The sequence below is a fragment of the Phaenicophaeus curvirostris genome, chromosome 6 (genome assembly GCF_032191515.1).
Source record: "Phaenicophaeus curvirostris isolate KB17595 chromosome 6, BPBGC_Pcur_1.0, whole genome shotgun sequence".
Classification (NCBI taxonomy): Eukaryota; Metazoa; Chordata; class Aves; order Cuculiformes; family Cuculidae; genus Phaenicophaeus; species Phaenicophaeus curvirostris.
The window spans coordinates 2,582,972-2,602,032 of NC_091397.1; the positions used below are offsets into that span (position 1 = coordinate 2,582,972).

General features: G+C 42.3%; 1 protein-coding gene across 2 annotated transcripts in view; it reads left to right on the forward strand.

The window, feature by feature from the left end:
- Positions 1 to 19,061, forward strand: part of WNT3A (Wnt family member 3A) — a 93,271-nt gene that overhangs the window by 32,000 nt on the left and 42,210 nt on the right. The gene's annotated exons all lie outside the window — the stretch shown is intronic.

The following is a 19,061-nucleotide window of genomic DNA, read 5'->3' on the forward strand; positions in this document are numbered from 1 at the left end:
CCTGTTGTGCTCAGTGTTCGTGTCAGGGGGCTCAGTCCCCAAATCCCTGTGTTGTCTTGAAGCCTTGACATGGCTTTCATCACTTCTGCAATCCTTACTTGGCATCTGGGACGTGAAGGTCCTTCACACTCACTCCTCTGGTGCTTTAGTATCCAACAGACTTTTTCATTAATGATGTGATGGAGGGTTTTTTTGATCCTTGGTAAGAAAGTTAAATACAACTGAGATGATCTCAGAGGGTTTCAGTTAAAAACAGCCCCACCTGAGGATGATTGTCTAGCAGAATGATGCTGGAGAACTGTCAGTTGTGCATCCATTTATTGTGTACTTTATTAATCCTTTATGTTCACAGTTTGAATTTTTATTCACTCTTTTTCTTTCTATTCTGACAACAGAATTATTTTATCACCTGTGTTTAACAATCTCATTTAAAAATTGCATTAAATTAATTTTCCACGTAACTGTAGCTATTTCCACTAATTATACTACAACTCTTTCATTCTCTATGGGTTCAGTCTTGTATCATCCATTTCCCTTTTGGGCCAGATAACAGATTTACAGTTATCCATTTGCTAGTAACAACACAGTGGATTCCTAACCTATTTGGCATTCTCTTGTTTTCCATCATCACTTTAAGATTTATTGCAAACGTTAACAGCAGTTATCCAGAAATATCCTAGATTCTCTTCATTCTTTATCTCCTTGTTTATCTACGTATGGTTGATACATTGTTAGGAACTATAAATGTGTATTTGGGTATGAGTCTCTCTGTGTGTGGATCTTTCTGTCTATTTTCTGACAACACATTAAACGATTATTTATAGGTCATTGTCATGTACTTAGCAGTATGAGCAATGGATTATTCACTGATGGCTTGGGATTCTCTTATCACTTATTTGCCTTACTTAGTCCTAATTTACAGTCACTGCATTCACAGTTTCCCCTCTCTTACCACATTGTTTTTGAGCGCACATAGAAATGGAGTGAGTTTGAGATGTATGGGCAGAGCTGCAGGATGATTTTTAAAATATCCCATGGGATTTCTCCTAAACTGTAATTTATTTTTCTTTTTGTAAGAGCAAATAGTACTCACTTCACCTAAATTTCCACCTGGACAGACTTTTCTTTTACCATCCCTGACCTAGACTGTAGTTCAGTGCTCCTATGTCACAGTCCAGGCGGAGGCATTAATTCTTTTTTCCTAAGCACAGCTAAGAAACGTGTGCTATTTTTTTACCATTTATCAAAAAAACCCACAGCAAACATTTTAGACCCCTGGAAGCCCCTCTCAGTCACTCTGCTGTCCTTTCACACCTCACGTTTCAAGATCCTTCCAATTCTTTATTAATTGCAATACATTAGCAGTTGCCAGTTCCAAGGAAGTTGAGAGGCTCCTTGTCCTAAGCACTATATGTGCATATAGCGAGAGACAGTCCCTACCCTGAAGCACTTCAAATCTAATCTAAAGAGACAGGAAAAACAATGGGTGAAATAAAGAATTATTAGTATGGCACGATGTTAGCAATTCCTTGCCCCAGATCCCTGGCAGCTTTCCAGCCCCCAAAAGGGACATGATTGTAAGTATCTCTTCTAAAGATAAGGCTTTTTTGTCACAGAAAGCTCTCCACCCTGGATTTGCCACCGAGGAGGAGTTTTTCTCTGGGCATTTGATGTACTTGGAGATGAGCTCTATCACTGAAAAGGCAACAGCAGCAATCAGACCAGTGCGCGGCTGCTGGAGGTTCTCCTTCTGCTATGTCAAAAATTCCACGTTTCTGCAGCTGGGAAATTCAAGGGAGCATTCCCCTTCTCCCTGCCGAGATTTGACATGTGTGGACACAGACAAGGAGCGGGGTTTGCTTAGGCAAGACACCAGTGCTGACTCCTGCTCTTCTGCTAACTGCTCTTCATTTTCTACTTACTGCTGCCTCTCAATTCTACCTCATTCCTGGCCCCTTTTCTCTGTTTCCTTCACCCCTTCAAGTTCTGCCTGAATGCAAACAATGAGCTTTCTACACCAAGAATCAGCTCCTTGACGTTTCTCCGTCAGCCTCCAAACACAATGGGCGCCCTAATCTTAGACTCAAGTTCAAGGCATAATAGTAATAATTATTGTTACTATCATTATAACAACAATGATGGAAAGATTTAGAGAAAGCAGAAATAAAAACGTCCCTAGCAGCAAGGGAAGATTATCCTGATCCTAGAGGGAGGTGTGTATGAGCAACTTTTATTCACCAGATAGTCGTCTTCTTTCAGTGTGGGATGATACTAGATTCTGGGAGGTCTGGTCATGCTCTCTGATGGATCACATGATAGGAGCTGTAAGAATAGGTCAGTAAAGTTATAAAGGGGTGCAAAAAGCTGTGCTAAATGGGGGTGCACAGAAAGATGGAGAATGGACTGCAGGCATCCACACAGGTTCATCAGTGATAGGTGGCCCAGACCTCAGGCAGAGAGAGGTCAACTTTTGGACGCTTATGGGGTACATAGTATGGGGTTAACAGCCAATGTGGGCATGCAGGGCTTTATCCCTCTCTCTTATTTCTTCTGAGTACACCAGATAAATAGCTCCAGGTGAAGGCCTGAACATTCTTTATGAAGCAAAACGTGCTGTCGGTCTAAGGAGGCGAATCTGTGGCCCGGGGCACCATGTGCAATGTAATGTGTCTCGAGTCCCTTGCACAGGCTTGTTTGAAATATGTGTCAATAACACCAGCAGCAGCAGCTCGCTGCTCAGAAAGTAAAAGGAGGTTAGTGTGGTGGGGAGCTGAGGGGAAAAGCAGCTCGGGGTGGAGGAGAGGTAGGTCCCCCATCCTCTCCCATGAGCCTCCTTAAGCAGTGAAAAACTTCCCCTCCTCCTCACCACCAACTCCCTCTTCAACTGGTGATATCACCCTCGTTAAAGTGAATGCCCAGCAGAAGCACTTCTAGGAGGGATCCAGCATATTTGCTTACAAAATCCTTTTTCAGCAGAAGGAATAAATGGTCTCTTGCAGGGAGTGGGTGAAGCCTTTAATTATTGTTGTTAAGGAAGCAAAATATACCCAGAATAAAAATTACGGGGGACTGATTGTCTTCCCCTTCTTCCTTCCTGTTCTAGACAGGATTCAGGGCTCACTGATTTCAGTGGAATCAGAATTATCACCTCCAGGGCCCACTTCTGGAAAGCCTTATTCCTTCTGCACTGCGGTCTATGATTACCACCGCTCCCACAAGAGAATGGCTTCAGCAGCACTAGCCACTCTTACCAGCAAAGGTGGTTAGCCACCACAGCACGTCCCCGGGGGAGACTGGTAGATTCCTCATCCCTGGATATCTTTGGATCAAGACTGAGTACCTTTCTGAAGAAGATGATTCAGCTGAACAAAAGCTCCTGGATTTGCTCCAGGTGAATCCAGAGACCGAAATTCAGTGGCCACTGGTATAGAAGAGATGAGGTCTTGAATTTTGGGAGAATTCCTGGACTTTTGAGATTCCCTCTCACCAGTTCTCCTGCCCTAGTTGATGAAATCTATCTCACAAGAAGGCAAGTGAAGGGAATAGTCCCGAATCTTCAATTCAGAATTTTTTGTCTCAGTGAGAATCTCCCTGTCCTGGATTAGGCTACTCTGGGAGTCTCTGGGTTTGGGTTTCTGTTTCTGTATTTGTCATATATCCATAGAGGTAGTTCCTACCCCACTGCAGTCCCTCTTCTCTCAACAAATCTCTCTGGATCTCCTCCAGAACCAGATCTTTTTTTATCGAAAAGGTTTGGATGGGGCCTTGGGTAACCTGATCTAGTGGGATGTCCCTGCCCATGGCAGGGGCGGTTGGAACTAGATGATCTTTGAGGTCCCTTCCAACCCAAACTATTCTATGATTTTATGATTCTATGAATAGAAACCTTCTGTTTATCACTTGGCCATAGGATCCCGAGTTCATGGCAGGATGACAGTAATTCACACTTGAGGTATAACTCTTATAGCCAGTGCAGTCCCACACATGATCTCACTTTGACCTTCTTGAAATACCTCTCTGGGTTTTGGAATTTCGACCCAACTAGTTCTGACCTCCTGATGTCCAAATATTATTAGTCAGTATTAGCAGGAAAAAAAGATGTACGAAAGGGTTCTTTGAGGGCACTCAGTGTTTCTGGTTGATGCTTGGGTGCATTAAATCAGAGAAATCCTAAATCGCTCCTCCACAGACAGGGATGTGTCAGTAGGTGTGTCTCTGCGTGGGTACATGCAGGAAGAGAAGGGAAAAGAAGACAGAAAACATCTGATGCGGCATCAAGGGTAAACATGTTCTTGCGTTCATGGCTTTACTTCCATTGCCATTTTCAGCCTTGCATTTAAGGAATAGTCTGTTCCTTCCAAAGAAACTTTCTTCTTTTCCCTTCTAGTTGGGTTTAAATGGGCTAATGTCACGTAGATGAAATGCTCAGAAACCTTTAAAATCCTGGCATCTTTGTGTTGTCAAATATTTAGGCCTTCCTGCTTTCTGTAAAATAATTGATCTGCTCTTACTCCTGCTCAGCTCTGAACCTTAATGATAATTTGTGAAACTGAGATCCATGAATTAATTATTTGAGCACTGCAGCAAAAACCAGTGTTGTGCAGGGCCTTCTGAAACAGTAGTTGCAACATCTGTGTACTGCTTCATCTGTTGTTCCTGTAAAAATACTTGAAAACTGAACTTGGCAATACATACAGTAGGAAATTCTTTTACATCTTAATTAAAAATATTGCTAAAATTCTGAGTGCTTCATTCTGGTAAATATCTCTGGCCAGTCAAAAGATCTCCTTTAGATTTCTACTTTTCAATGTTGTAATGCAAGTGGGACTATAGCAGACAAAATGCTAAAAGTTGTTTCAATGAGGAAAATTATCTGAGTGAAGAAACGTTTCCTAATATCCAATCTAACCCTCCCCTGCCACATCTTCCTGCCATTCATTCTGGTCCTATCACTGGTCACCAGAGCAAAGTGATAAGCAGCTGCTCCTCCTGCTCCACTTCCTGGGAAGCAGTAAAGTGCGATGAAGTCTCCTCTCAGTCTCCTCTTCTTCAGGATAAACAGACCAAGTGGCTTTAGCTGCTCCTCATACAGCTTCCCCTCTAAACCCTTCACCAACATCATGGCCTCCTCTGGACACTCTCCAGTAGCTTTATGTAATTTTTATATACTGTGGCACTCAAAACTGCACCCAGTACTCATTTTAGGGCTGCACCAGTACAGAGCAGAATGAGACAATCACCTCCCTCAAATGGCCAGCGATGCTGTGTTGGATGCATCCCAGGACATGATTGGCCCTCTTGGCTGTCAGGGCACACTGCTGGCTCATGTCCAACTTGCTGTTGACCAGAATAATAAAATAAAATAAAGCCTTAGCATGTTAAAGCCACCAATGGCATAGGTTGGGCTTGTTAATCTCCAAGATCTTTTTCAACCTAGTGGTTCTATGATTCTATGTTTCTATAATTCTAGGTTTAGGGTTCCCTCTACTACCTGTGCATCACGGAAGAAAATTGCAAAAACACACACAAACCTTGGTGGGGGCTTAGGCTTTTGAGGTTTTTAGCACAATCACATCCAGAGCTTAAGGTTTTGATTCAATACTGAAAAGAAAAGCGAGGGAATGTTCCTGCAACTTTCTGTTACTTCCTCTGCTGTGATAGGCACCACTAGCATCTACAAGCTTAGGGAAGTCAAAAATTGGAGAGTGAGCAGTCTGGTTGATTGCTCCTGTAGCTTTTTGGTGAGACAAAGCTGTTTCTGTTACGTGAATGAAAGCAGCTTGCTGGCACACAGTGAGCTCCTGCTGCAGAGGGCTGTGTGGTCCCTGTGGCTTCTCAGGCTCCTTAGACGTGAGCAGAGTCCACAGGTTCTACATGAGATCCATGGGTCGATTTGATTTTCTCCAGTGGAACTTTGTTCCCACAGCCTTGCATTGTCAATGTTCAGATCTCCTGTGAAACCCAATTATTAACGTTGCGTAATCCCCCAGATACATCAGTGCATCAGTTCTGCAGGTAAACGAGGAGAAATCCAAGCTGGAAAGAATCCATCTGCTAAGCCGAATGACCCTGCAGCTTTATTATTATTACTATGAAGAGGAGGGCTTGTCTCTCGTTTCTAAAGTAAACACAGGAGGTATCTTGGCAGCGGAACGTGCAGCAGAAAACTGGGATTGCTTCCCCAAATTCTTGGCCGCTTCCCTCACTACATGTCAAAGCTGGTATCTTTGCCTAGTGGTGATCACCCCTCCACGAGCTGATCACTATCTGGCAGCCTGTCTGCATTTCCCCAGCTACTTTCAGAAAGAAATCATTAAGGCTCTGATGCTGCACAGAGAGGTCTGCAGGTGCGGCTCCTGATTGCTGCCACCCTCTGAGAGACCTTCTGCAAGAGACACCTTGCCCCAAGCACCAGGGGGTCATTTACCCTCAGCAACCAAGGAAAAGAAGTGGACTGCTCTGATTATTTCCTTTTCACCCAGTATCTTATTTCATCCTCCAAGTCAGAGATTTGTGTTAGTTTCTCCATCTCCAAGGGCAATTCCTTGCTCATTTTGTTTTCTCCAAATCCTACTCCTCCTACATGTTTCCAAGTTCCCTCCCCATTCACCAGCCTGAACACCACCAGCCTTTTTTTCAGCCAGGCACTGAGTCACCAGTCAAGCTGAGAAGATACTAGGCTGGAGGACAGTTACTATCTCCTGAGGAGCATCAAGGCACCACATTTACTGAGTCACTTGGTGAAGCTCTTTGAGGCACGACTTCTCATGCGCCAACACCAAACTCCATCAAGTGTAGGGAAAGGAGCCTAAGAAGAGACCTTGGTCCCTCTCTGCAAGATCTAGTGATGCACAGGTGGTGCCATAATTCTCCATCTGAATTGCAGGAAATCAGACCAGGCCTGTTTCTTGGTTACTGAAAAGACTGGAAGAGCCTTATCATCCAAATTGCCTTTTTTTTGAGTAAGAGAGCTGTAGCCCCTTGGAGTGGGTGGCCTGTTGCTTAACAGTCCACAGAAGACGGCTACGAAAACCAAGCTGGTTGTGAATAGAATCACACATAGGACTTCCCAACTCAAAAACAGACAATAAAGAATAGGAAGTTGGAATATTTTGCTTAGCAGCCCAAGAAAATTAAGCTGCCTTATGGTTGAAACATCCCTGCTTGTTCCATTCACATCAGAATAACTTTTGAGCTGAAGGAGGCTCTATACATGCATTTCAGCAGACAGGAGATACCCACAAACAATAGCAAAAGTCAGTGCTGAGAAGTGAATGAAATCTTTCTTTTCTTTCTCTGCATCAGGTTCATCACCACTGTTATTCTTTCTGTTGTGAGAGATGATCTTTGCAAGAGAATTTTTCTCTCTCTCCAAGTGTATACATATGCCAGGACATACACTGGCATTTTTCCTGTACCTCTGAGCAACTCATCAGTCTGTACCTCCTTAATTTTACTGAGATCTAGCTCTAACATGTCAAGGAGCCATGAGGATTTTTTTCCCATGCAAAGCAGTTTCTTTGCAAAGGAAAAAAAAAAATCCAGTTGTTCTGTTGCAGCAAAAACTGCTGTTTCATTTTAAAAAGTACTTTTATAAGCAGCAAAAGAATTCTGAGCTTCATGGCAGTCTTACAAGTGTTGAGCTCTAAGAACTGACTTCTCTCTGGGATGGGGCTCTATGTAGATTCTCTGTTGTGTATCAACAGGTCATCTTTTGTCGCAGACCAGGTGGGATCTTACAAGAGAGACTCCAAGGCCAGGTTGGATGGGGTCTTGGGCAGCCTGATCCAGTGGGATGTGTCCCTGTCCATGGCAGGGGAGTTGGAACTAGATGATCTTAAAGGTCCCTTCCAACCCAAACTATTCTATGATTCTATGATTCTATGATTCTATGATTCTATGATTCTATGATTCTATGATTCTATGATTCTATGATTCTATGAAGAGCAGAGTACAGGTCCCCTACTCTGCTCTTGTGAGACACCACCTGGAGTCCTGCATCTAGCTCTATAGTCCTCATCACAAGAAGGACAAGGATCTTTTGGAGCGAGTCCAGAGAAGGCCATGAAGGTGATCAGAGGGCTGAAGCACCTCCTAAATGAGGACAGGTTGGGAGAGTTTGGGTTGTTGAGCCTAGAGAAGAGAAGGCTGTGGAGAGACCTTGTAGCAGCCTTACAGTACTTAAAGGAAGCTACAGAAAAGATGGTGTGATGTTCTTTATCAGGGAGCACAGGGAGAGGATGAGGGGGAGCAGTTTTTAAGCTGAAAGAGGGAAGATCTAGATTAGATTATAGGAAGACACTTTTTCCTGTGACAGAGATGAGGCCCTGGCCCAGGTTGCCCAAAACTGTCATGGATGCCCCATCCCTGGAGATGTTCAAGGCCAGGTTGCATGAGGCTTTGAGCAACCTGATCCAGTGGGAGGTGTTCCTGCCTATAGAGGGGATATGGGGGTGGAGAGTGGAACTAGATGATTGTTAAAGTCCATTCCAAGGCAAATCATTCTATGATCCCACGAGTTTATTAAATATTCTCCTAAATCCATCCTGTGTACAGATATGGTCCTCAAAGAGGGTGTAGGATGTATTCATACCTATATAAGACTTTGGAGCCATTGATTCAATATTGATCAGTTCTTGAGTCCTTCAGAGTGTTTGAATGAAATGGATCTTGTGACATTTCAGATGAAAGGAGAAACAGATTCTGTGATGAATGGTTGTTATGAAAGGAAGCACAACCATAATTTATTGCAAAGTAGTTAGATGGGTTTTTGATGGATAGTGCAACTAGATGAAAAGCTCTTTCAGGTTTGGGACTTTTTTTTCAGTTCAATAGTTCAAAAATGGAAGCATCTTTTTCATGGATGAAAAATAAAGCATTTGATCAGAAAATCCTTTTCCACATAAATTAAAATATTTCACTTAAATTTTGAAGTTGCGAGTAAGCATAAAAGATTGATTCACAAAGCAAAATAAACTTTTTCTGAGTGCTTGGCAAATGTGGTAAACTCCATAGTAGGTGAAAAATAGGGTGGAGATTTTATATATATATATGTATTTTTATGGGAAATAGATTCATGTTAAAAAAAATGTGCCCAGCCCTAACTGGCAATTTCAGTAGAGGAGATAAACTAGTATAGGAGTTTGCTGTTCCTCAGATGATCAGGGTTTGGATACAGTGACAATAAGAAACAGCAAAATTCCTAACGCAACCAGAGCTGTGTCATGGGTCTGAAAAGGAAACAATCCCTGGGATTGCTCAATCAAAACCACTAATTTGGTATCGATAATTAAAAATAAAAGCACATATAAGTGTAACAGAAAGTTCCTTACTGACTGTCTTGGTGCAATAAAAGTCTCCAAACACATGCTCATTCTTAAATATGTGCTTAAGTCCCATTGATTACAGTGTTAACTTGAAGCATAGGCTGAAGTGCTCCTCTAAATCTAAAGGCTTCCTGTGTTTTCCTTAACAGTATTTTATGACCAGAACAAAAAAGTAGCTGTAGGATTCATTAGAGGGAGAAGGGAAAAGAAAAAAAAAAAACAGAGAGAGAAAGAGAGTGCAAAAGGAAGGAAAAACAAAGAAGAGGAAACTTTATGGCTCCGTAAACAGCTGTAAGCAATGTCTCTGGTCGGGTCAGACCGGTCTGAGTTGACAAGGCAGTGTCTCCAATTATATAGCATGCTGTAGCCTGTAAAAATGAAATCAATTTGTTATTTTTCTGGGAGAACATTATAGCGTGAGTTCACACATTTGGTGAGCTTGATGACTCAGTGAAAGCCAAAGAAGGAACTCGCAGACGCGTGTGTGTGAGCACAACCAAGTGAGGGTCCATGTGTGTGTTTGGTGTGAGAAAATGCATAATCAAAATACATCCTTGGAGGAAAGGGCAAGAAATAGAAGCAACTCATTGTATAACAACAGCGGACAGTGAAAATGATGTTGGTCTTACAGGATTACCAAAACACCACAAGGACAGTGCTTTCCATCCATAGTTCTCATTTCAAAAATGGCTTCAACACTAAGGAGCTACAGGATAAAATTCCCCCAGGCACTTAAGCACTTAAGCAATTTAGAAGTCCAAATCCAATCTTCAGAAGGATCTGAGGTCTTTGAGCCCAGTCCTCTGAGGTATTTAGCACTGACATAGCCCAGAACAGACCTCAGTTCAGGGAGATGAGCATTAATGAGAGGTTTGAAACCACAGTACGTAATTTATATTGCTGATCATTTAAAAAAGGTTCAAGTTGGGATGCTTTGGGGGTGGGAGGTAGCTAGGAGGGCTAAGATTAACCACACTCCTAATTATTATTGAAATTCATAGTAGGAGTCTAAATTTCTATAAATACTGTAGGTATTTTTCAGTGCCTGATGTGTTGCCTTCTCTCTTCCCTCTGCTCCCCTGATTTACCACAGCTGACCCAGAAAATTTGGTTCTGGGGGCTGAAGTAAAGCTTAATTCCAATGCCTGAGTTACAAAATCATTACACTGGCTAGAAAGGGGCAGGTTCTCTCTCAGGCCAGCCAGTCATTGCATCACAAACACACACATATACATACTTTCCATTTGTCATGAAACCCTGATAGGGGTTAGGCTGGAAGAAGTCAGAAGTAAGGCAGCAAAGGTGTTTACCTGAAACTTTAAACTACTTTGCTTTCATTTGCAAGTAACTGTTGTTCCTCATCCCAGGTAAATTTATCCATCAGCAATATCATTAGATGAGTTCATTATAACCACGAGATTTACAGGTGTCATAAACTGCAGTGTAGGTGGCAGATTAAAACGTTAAGGCTTCCACTCCTCTAATATCCTGCACTGTGAGCCTGGTGAATCTTATAAGATAAACGGAGCTGGACTGGGGGCAGATTTCAACAGCAAGACCTCCAGGGAGAAGCCCCAGATGTAGGATGTGGTACAGAAACAATATCAGGGTCACTGTGTCCTGGAGCCAGGCTTGAAAACGTGGTTTGAGGGACCATTAATCTGCTGGATGGCTTGTTTTTCAGAAGACGTGTACAACAGACTCAGTTGCCTAGGGCAATTAAAGAGTTCCTGATCCTTTTTGCAAGGAACCAGGTTGTTAAAACTCACAGTTTCTCCTCTTCTATTCTGTTTGGTAGATTCTAAGGGAAGACAAAGTCAAACAAACAACTCTTGCACTTGGAGTAGAAGGTGCGGAGTCTTGTGGTGCAGCTTAGTTCCTGTGGGAATTCACTGTCCCGGCCAAACCTCAACTCAGATAATTACACTCAGCTTTCTTAGCATCCACTCAAAGTTGCTGTTGAGTAGGTTATTTTATAAATACAGACCTAAACTACTGCTGGGTGTTATAAATAAGCTGCTGCAGTCCATGTTAAAGATTGCTGCCATCCACCTCTCAGCGAAGAATTTCCTTGGTGTCCTTATACCAGCACTCCAGGGATTTCAGTGAGAAAGAGTGATATTCCTCATCCCCATGTTTAGCTTGCTGAAAACAAGGTGTCTAGTTTATGCTCATCACTTTTCCACAACCAGAGCTGCCTCCTAGGCATCTCCAGTGATTCAGCCCACCTATCTGTGGCACCTATCTTAGGATGGGCTGAATTGCCCTCTGGAGATGCTGATCTTGCTCCATGGACTCTAGTAGACAGCTAAATTGACCAAGATGCCTACCTTTTAAATGGTCAAAGTCAGGTGAGATTAATCCCACGCTTAGAGATCTTCTGATGAAAGATGCTAGAGAAATACAATGCTGCATAATCACCAGCATTATTATTAATACGGGGCAAGGGTGAGGGAATTATTCATGGGAGAAAAGTTACCTCCATGCCTGCGTGTTTACACGATTGGACCTATTCACACAATTTGAACATGAGCCAGCAGCGTGCCTGGCAGCCAAGAGGGCCAGTTGTGTCCTGGGGTGCTTCAAGCACAGAACTGTTAGCCAGTTGAGGGAGGAGATTATCCCACTCTGCTCCATTCTGGTGCAGACCCACCTTGAGTACAGGGTGTAGTTTTGGGCATTACATGATCCTTGCAGGTCCCTTCTTACTCAGGACATTCTATGATTCTAAGAATTGTGTATATTCTTCCTGGGCTAAAACAGAAAAAGAATTTAAATATAGCTCTTTTTCTCTGGTTGGAGATGAAAGAAGAGATATCTAACAAACGAGGTGGAAGAAAACAGTTACTCCAGCAGGTTTCAGTCCTTTTTTTCCAGATTGGAATAAATTATCTGGGTGAACAGACACCTGCACAGTGAATTTGATCTGTCTGACAACAGGTACAGATTTCTTAGCTGATTCTGTGGACCTCTTATGAATAGTCTGTCAACAGGCAGATGCTCAGAGATCAGAATTTGTGGACCCTACTGGAATCAATGTTGCATACTCATAATTTCTGTATTACAATATGTCACTTCTGCAAATAGTGTTAGAGTGCTTGGGTCTAGGTCTGATTGATACTGGATAATACACAACCAAAATAAACCCCCCTCAAGCTGAAAAAATGCTTTTCATGATAATCAGTTATTTAATGTGTGTCTTCTAGAGCTAAACCTATTGCTTTGCTGACCTGGGTTAAAAGTGTTTTCAAATTTTCAGCTAAAATATTTCCAACAAAAACATAAATTAAAAGTTTAATAGATTCATAGAATCATTAAAGTTGGAAAAGACCTCTAAGGTCACCCAGTCCAACCATCAACCCAACACCACCGTGCCTACTAAACCCAAAGTGCCACATCATTTTTCATTATTGTTGTCATTTTGTAATTAGTTGGGCTTGGGACAGTTTTAACATCATACAAGAAAGTCACTTCCATCCAGGAGGGTCGTTAGTAAGCACAGTTATTTCCTTTTCCATTCAAAATAATGGGCCTTGGCAATCTCTCTTTCCTTTCTTTCCATTCTAGAATGTCTCCAGGTTTTATTTTCATTTTCTTAGGGAAACAGAAAAATATTCACAATGTTTGCTAGGACAATGGTGTTATTCTGTGATAAAGAATGTAATTAAATGAACACAGATTTATTAATGTTTCTGCCTGTCCACCCACCTGGCCTTTGCGCTGATGGCTTTTCTCTGCAGAAAAGTTTCTTAGAGACTGAGAGCTGATATGTGCTGTAGGAGTGAAAAAGAAGGCACAGTAGGCTTAACTACATCTCCTGTGCCTGGTCCCTAGCTCTGGTTGAGATGTTCTGAAGTATCCTTCCCAGCTTCCAGTTGTCCCTGTTAGGGAGGCACCATAGCTCCTCAGTCATATACGCGGCTTGTGTGGTGAGGGGTTTGTGGGAACTGAGTCAAGACTGGCTTATAAATCCTGTCCTGGGAGTCTTAAACATTCAGGTGCCACAGGCTACTCATGGCAATCTCCATTTTTTAGAAACTTCATAGCTAGTAGCTCACTTCTCCCAAATGTGTTTTTAGGTAATCTCAAACACATGAAGTTCATGCTGGTCAACCTTAGCATTGCACTGGGGATTATGGGATGGCCAACACAGAGGACATAAATCTTATGCTGTAGGATGAAGTAAGGGCTGCCCACTCATCACGTGCAAGCAGCTTCCCTGTGAGCTCTGCTGACCTGCTACAAGGAGGTGTGAGGCAACCCTCACTAGGTTTTCCTTGTAGCCTGATAGGACCTATGAAGACCTCTTGAGCCACCTTCTTCTTTTCAGTATCTTCATTGCATAATTCCACGGGTGTTCAGGGAATGTTCATCTTCTTAGATAGACAGCTCTGCACAGCTTGCCTGCTTCTCCACAGTGGGGCTGAGATTCATCTTCAGTAAGTTAGATGTGGGACCATCAAGAGGTGGAGGAAATGGCTGAGAAAGGAAAAGGAAAAGAGAGTGAAGTGAACCTCTGGAGATAAGAACAGATTATGAGAAAGGATTTGGAAGAGGTGTGACATCCTCCTGCTAAGCCACCTCACACAAAGGAAGCAACATGGAAGAAAACTAGGGCATCTACAAATAAAAATGAATCCCATCTATTATAAGCAGATGGACATCCTTCCTTTGACTTAAGTTTTGCACCAGGGCTGGCTGCCACCTTGCATCTGTGTAAGACAAAAGGAGCAAGGACACCGCTGTTGCTCAGTTCTCAATATTCAGTGGGGACATAAGTGCTCTCTGAGTCTTATACTGGGTCTTTAGACAGGTTACACTATTGTTGTACAACATTAATAAATACAGCTATTATACCTGTATTGGGACCCCAGAAGGACATCTGCTGAGGATGCTCTCAGCAGCACTTTGGAGCCAGCAAAAGGCCTCTCCAAGATAAATAGCAAAATAGAGCTTCTACAGAGTTCAAGAATAACAGAATTCACAAGGAAGCATAGGTGTACACACCTCTAAGTGCAGCTGCTGATGTGACAAGGACTTTTGACAGCCATACTGAGGAGGTAGGGACACTGAAAATTCAGCAGAGTGGTGCTGTACAGCAAGGTCATCCAGAACAGAAGCTTTCTCTTTTTTCTCTAAAAGCTATAAGCATATATTTCCTGCATATTTCTTCTTCATAAACTGGCTGGGATGTCCAAGAGTGAGGGTTCATGTAATTTATTAAGAAGGTGGCCAGGTACTTATTTACAACAGTTCTACTGAAGGAGCAGATAGAACGAGATAAGGAAAATGAAGAGCTTTCTAGGTGTGTTGGCAAAGCAAAATTCTTACTGAAGGTTGAATTAAACACTTAAGGGCATGCAAGGCTTAAAGATAAGCCAAGAGCTTTGGCTGTGGATGTATAGAATAGTGGTTTTATGGCTTCTCCTGAGCTAATGAGAAAGAAAAATAATTTGTATAAGAAGAACAGCTATTTGACCCTTTCCCTTGCTTCAAACTTGAGCTGTACTTGTTCTGTGGATGACTGTTTTGGCAAACTTGAGTGCTTCATGAATTGTCCACTGAAAAAGAAGAGCTTGGTGTTAATGCATCCAGGAAGTACTGGTGCTTAAGAAATTTGAATATGAAGCCTAGTTTGACCACAATAGACAACACTTGACTCATTTCTTGACACCACATTTTCAAAATCACCCACATGCAGAAAACACTTTAGAAGCAGATTGCAGGAGAATGGAAAATGCAAAAGACAAGTTTAATCATTGGAAACAGAAAAATGAATGATGGAAGCTACTAGAGAGTTGAGTAATGCTGAAATGAGATTCTGATCTTTATAGACTTTCCCAGTGTCTTCTAAAGGTTTTGGTTGTTGGGTTGTTGTTTTTTTGGGAGGAGGGGAGGGTTGGAAGGTTCATATCTTATGATCAATAAAAATGTCAGGAAGCTGAAAGAACTTGGTTCTCCTAAAGACAAATTGACTTTAGAGAGAGGGAGAATGTGTTTGCATCTGGAAACTAGAAGCAAAGTAGGGACCAAAAGAGGGTTCTCTGACAAATGTTATCACACACCACAGTCTGCAAGAATTAGGAAGAGGGCTGGGTTTACCTGTATTTTGTAGCAGAGGCACCATTCATGGAAAGATGCTTTGAGGTTCCATCTTGTATTTTCAGCTGAAAGTCAAGTCTCTACACACTACTCCATGAAATGCCAGATTTGAATTACACTGTCTCAGTGCCTGATGACGCCTTGAGAACAAGACTATTGCTGGAGATTGTCTTTTGCAGATTAAACTTTCCAGACTGTAACACAGATCAAAGCAAGGTGTGACTGTTTCCCTACTGTATTGAGAAAGGAGCAATGTGAAAAGCAATTAAATTATTTCTACATGTTTTTATTTTTTTTTATCTTGGATGATCTTCCCAGCAACGGAAATGTATAGTTGAGGGCACCAACCTATAGACTCCTCTTCCTGTAACTGACGTTTTCACTCTGCTACTGCAGTAACCATGAAAAAACTTAGAGACAGGCATGAGTTTGTTCACATCAGTTAAGGTTTATGAGACTGGGAGTCCTAGAACTTCATCCAGGTCCTATTGAAATAGCTCAAGAAAGTCCTTCTGGCTTCACCACATGATGGATGGAGCCTGCAGCAGGTTGATTATATCTCAGAGGAGAATTTGTCTTTGGTGGGAACTGAATGGGGCATTTTTTAAAGCTCTGAGATGGATACCAGTGACTCTGGCTGATGTACAAACAAGCTCTACAGATGTTTCCACCACAGTTAATTTTAGACACTGGATATGTCCACACCATGGACTCCCTATATAGTCAGCGACTGAACTATTTCTGCAGGATGAGTCAAAGCAACCAAGTTAGTTCTCTTCTCTGAAGGCTTCAGTGTTGGCATCTCTCTTTCCTCATTGTTTATAGAGAGAACCATCTAGCTTCTGAGCCTAAAGGTAGCAGTTACCATCTTTAAATGGCAACTCTCTCTTCTGAGCCTAAAGATGCCAGCTGGCATCTGTAAATGCCTTCTAGTTCAGGGAGTGGAATGGGGTGAGATACGGAGAAGTAGTACCCTAAGACTTTGTATTTCCAAAAAGTCCATGAAGGCAACTCACGCAAGTCCTCTGAAGCCTGGAACAGTGTTTTAGAAGTGTTTTAGAGGAGGTCTTTTGTCCAGAAACTGTGATTCAGTGTTTTGCACATAACTTACCAATGAAACAAAACCATGTACAATGGAAAGCAAAATCATCTTTGGCTTGACATGGGCTCCATTTCAAAGATGCTTTCCTGTCATTAGTTGTTCCCTGAATTAATCAAAAGCTCAAGAAATCTAAAAAACTCTAAAGATCAGGCCATTTAGAAAGGGAAAACAAGTTGTCTGGGTTCTGTTCTTGGTCTTCTCCCATGGGTTCCTGCAGGCTCCTGGAGGAACTTGCCCCTTTCTACTGCTCAGCTTCAACACATTACTTAGCTTTCCTGGTGGGACTTTTTTCAAGGAACTTAACCACCCCAGTTGTTAGGTATCATAGCATGATTCATCTGGAGACTTGTAAAATGCAGACATATTCCCCTGAACCAGTCATCCAGGCTGTCTTGATAGTCTAGCCAATGCAGTCAATGGAGGCAAGGCCATGATTCACCTCATCCAAAGCAGACATCTGAAAGGAGGCAGACAGCTCTTGCCCTGGAAGTTCCTGTTTCTCTCCACTGACTGATTGCAAAAGCAGGCTGGGTTGAATAGATCAGCTAGAGATGTCCATGTTGAGGAAACCAGGCAAAAACCCCTTGCTTTCCCAGGCACCTCATACCTTGCCCAGTTCATTTACTGGAAGGCACATTCTTGACTGAGCTACTTATCTTGGTCCTGGATTCTTATCTAGAGTAATTTGTGATCCAGAAATCATAGAATCATAGAATGGTTCGGATTGGAAGGGACCTTAAAGATCACCCAGTTCCAACCACCCTACCATGGGCAGAGACACTTTCCACTATATTAGGTTGCTCAGATGGATGTCCCTATGTCTCACTTGCCTGAAAAGACTGATTTGTAAAGCCTAGTCTATGCATAGTTTACAAAGCCACTAAGATGTGGCACCTGACCATCTGAATGTCTATCTCCTTTTCACTTCTGTCATCTCTTGATCAGGTACCCACCAGGAAGGGAGATAACTAGCTGCAATTACCCTTCTTCCATAAAAATTACAGACTCTTTAAAGCATCTTTTACCCTAGCCTAGGCAAATGCTAAAGTCAGGCAAGGACAGAACCCCAGCAATGGCAGAACTCTTGTACTTTTCTTTAGTCAGAGCAAAAGAGAGTGAAACCATGTTCTCTGACTTCCTTGCTGAAAATCCAAACACACCAGGCTGTTCCTGAAAGGAAATCACATAACAAAAATGAGTGTAAACAGAAATACACACTGCCCAGGCAGGTTTGTGTTTGTCATTAGTTCTGAGCTGAAAAAGTCAATCAAGAGTTTTAATTAGAAGAAAAGGAAGTATACTCGAAAAATCCCTTCAGTTTTAGTAATAAAGGTTATTATTAGAAGCACCAGTAAAAACACTTTAAAAATCTGTCTAATTAGCTACATATCTGCTGATCTCTCTGCATAACTAACTTGTTTGTCTCTAAGGCTTCAACCAACATAATGGTTCATGGACACTCCTTTCAACGGACTTCCATTTGTCTGAGAACAGCATTTACATTCAAGTTTTATTCGTAGCTTGGGTTTTTTTTCAATTTCGCTCTCCTCACTTTAACGAATGCAATTTAGAGATCGCTCTAAAGGTCAAAGGAGGCTCTCCAGATCCTTGTGACAATAAAGCAAAGCAGGCATTGCTTTGCAAAAGTACAACCCTACTTTTGAAAATTCCACAATTTAAACTGGTGTGAAAGTGAAAACATGCTAGGCTAATATCCAGAATGACACTGGTTTCATGGAATCATAGAATGTCCTGAGTTGGAATGCACCCACAAGGACCATAGAGTCCACCATAGGACAACCCCAACATTCACACCATGTGTGCGAGGGCATTGACCAAATCCTTCTTGAATATTGTCAGGCTTGGCACTGTGGCTGCTTCCTTGGGGAGCACTTTCAGTGCTCCACCACCTTCTAGGTGAAGAACGTTTTCCTAATATCCAAACTAAACCTCCCCTCGCACATCTTCCTGCCACTCACTAGGGTCCTACAATTGATTGTCAGAGCAAAGAGATCAGTGCCTGCTCCTCCTCCACCCCTTGTGAGGGAGCAGCAAACTGCAATGAGGTCTCCCCTCGGTCTCCTCTTCTCCAGGCTGACCAGAACAAGCGACTTTAGCTGCTCCTTATATGACTTCCCCTCTAAAACCTTCACCAACTTTGTGGCCCTCCTCTGGACACTATCCAATTTCAATAATTTAGTTTTAAAACACTTCAACCTGACTAGAAAGTCCCAGTATAAAGCTTTGCCAAGCATATGCCTGGATTAAGGAGGTGTGGAAACACTTTACTAAGGAGCAGAAAATCTTTTCTACATTATACTTCTGAGGATATTGCCAACATGCCAACCATGTCTCCAAACTCACATGTCTGTTGTTCACACAGGGGAACAGTATTGATATTTTAAGCCACAGGAGAGTTTTCCCCCAGGTTGTTTCTATTCTAGCAAGGCTACATTTCCATCCCCTTTCCCCTGTAACACAAGAAATTTAAATACTTACGGTAGTGAGTTTGTGTAGCAATTCCTGCAGCA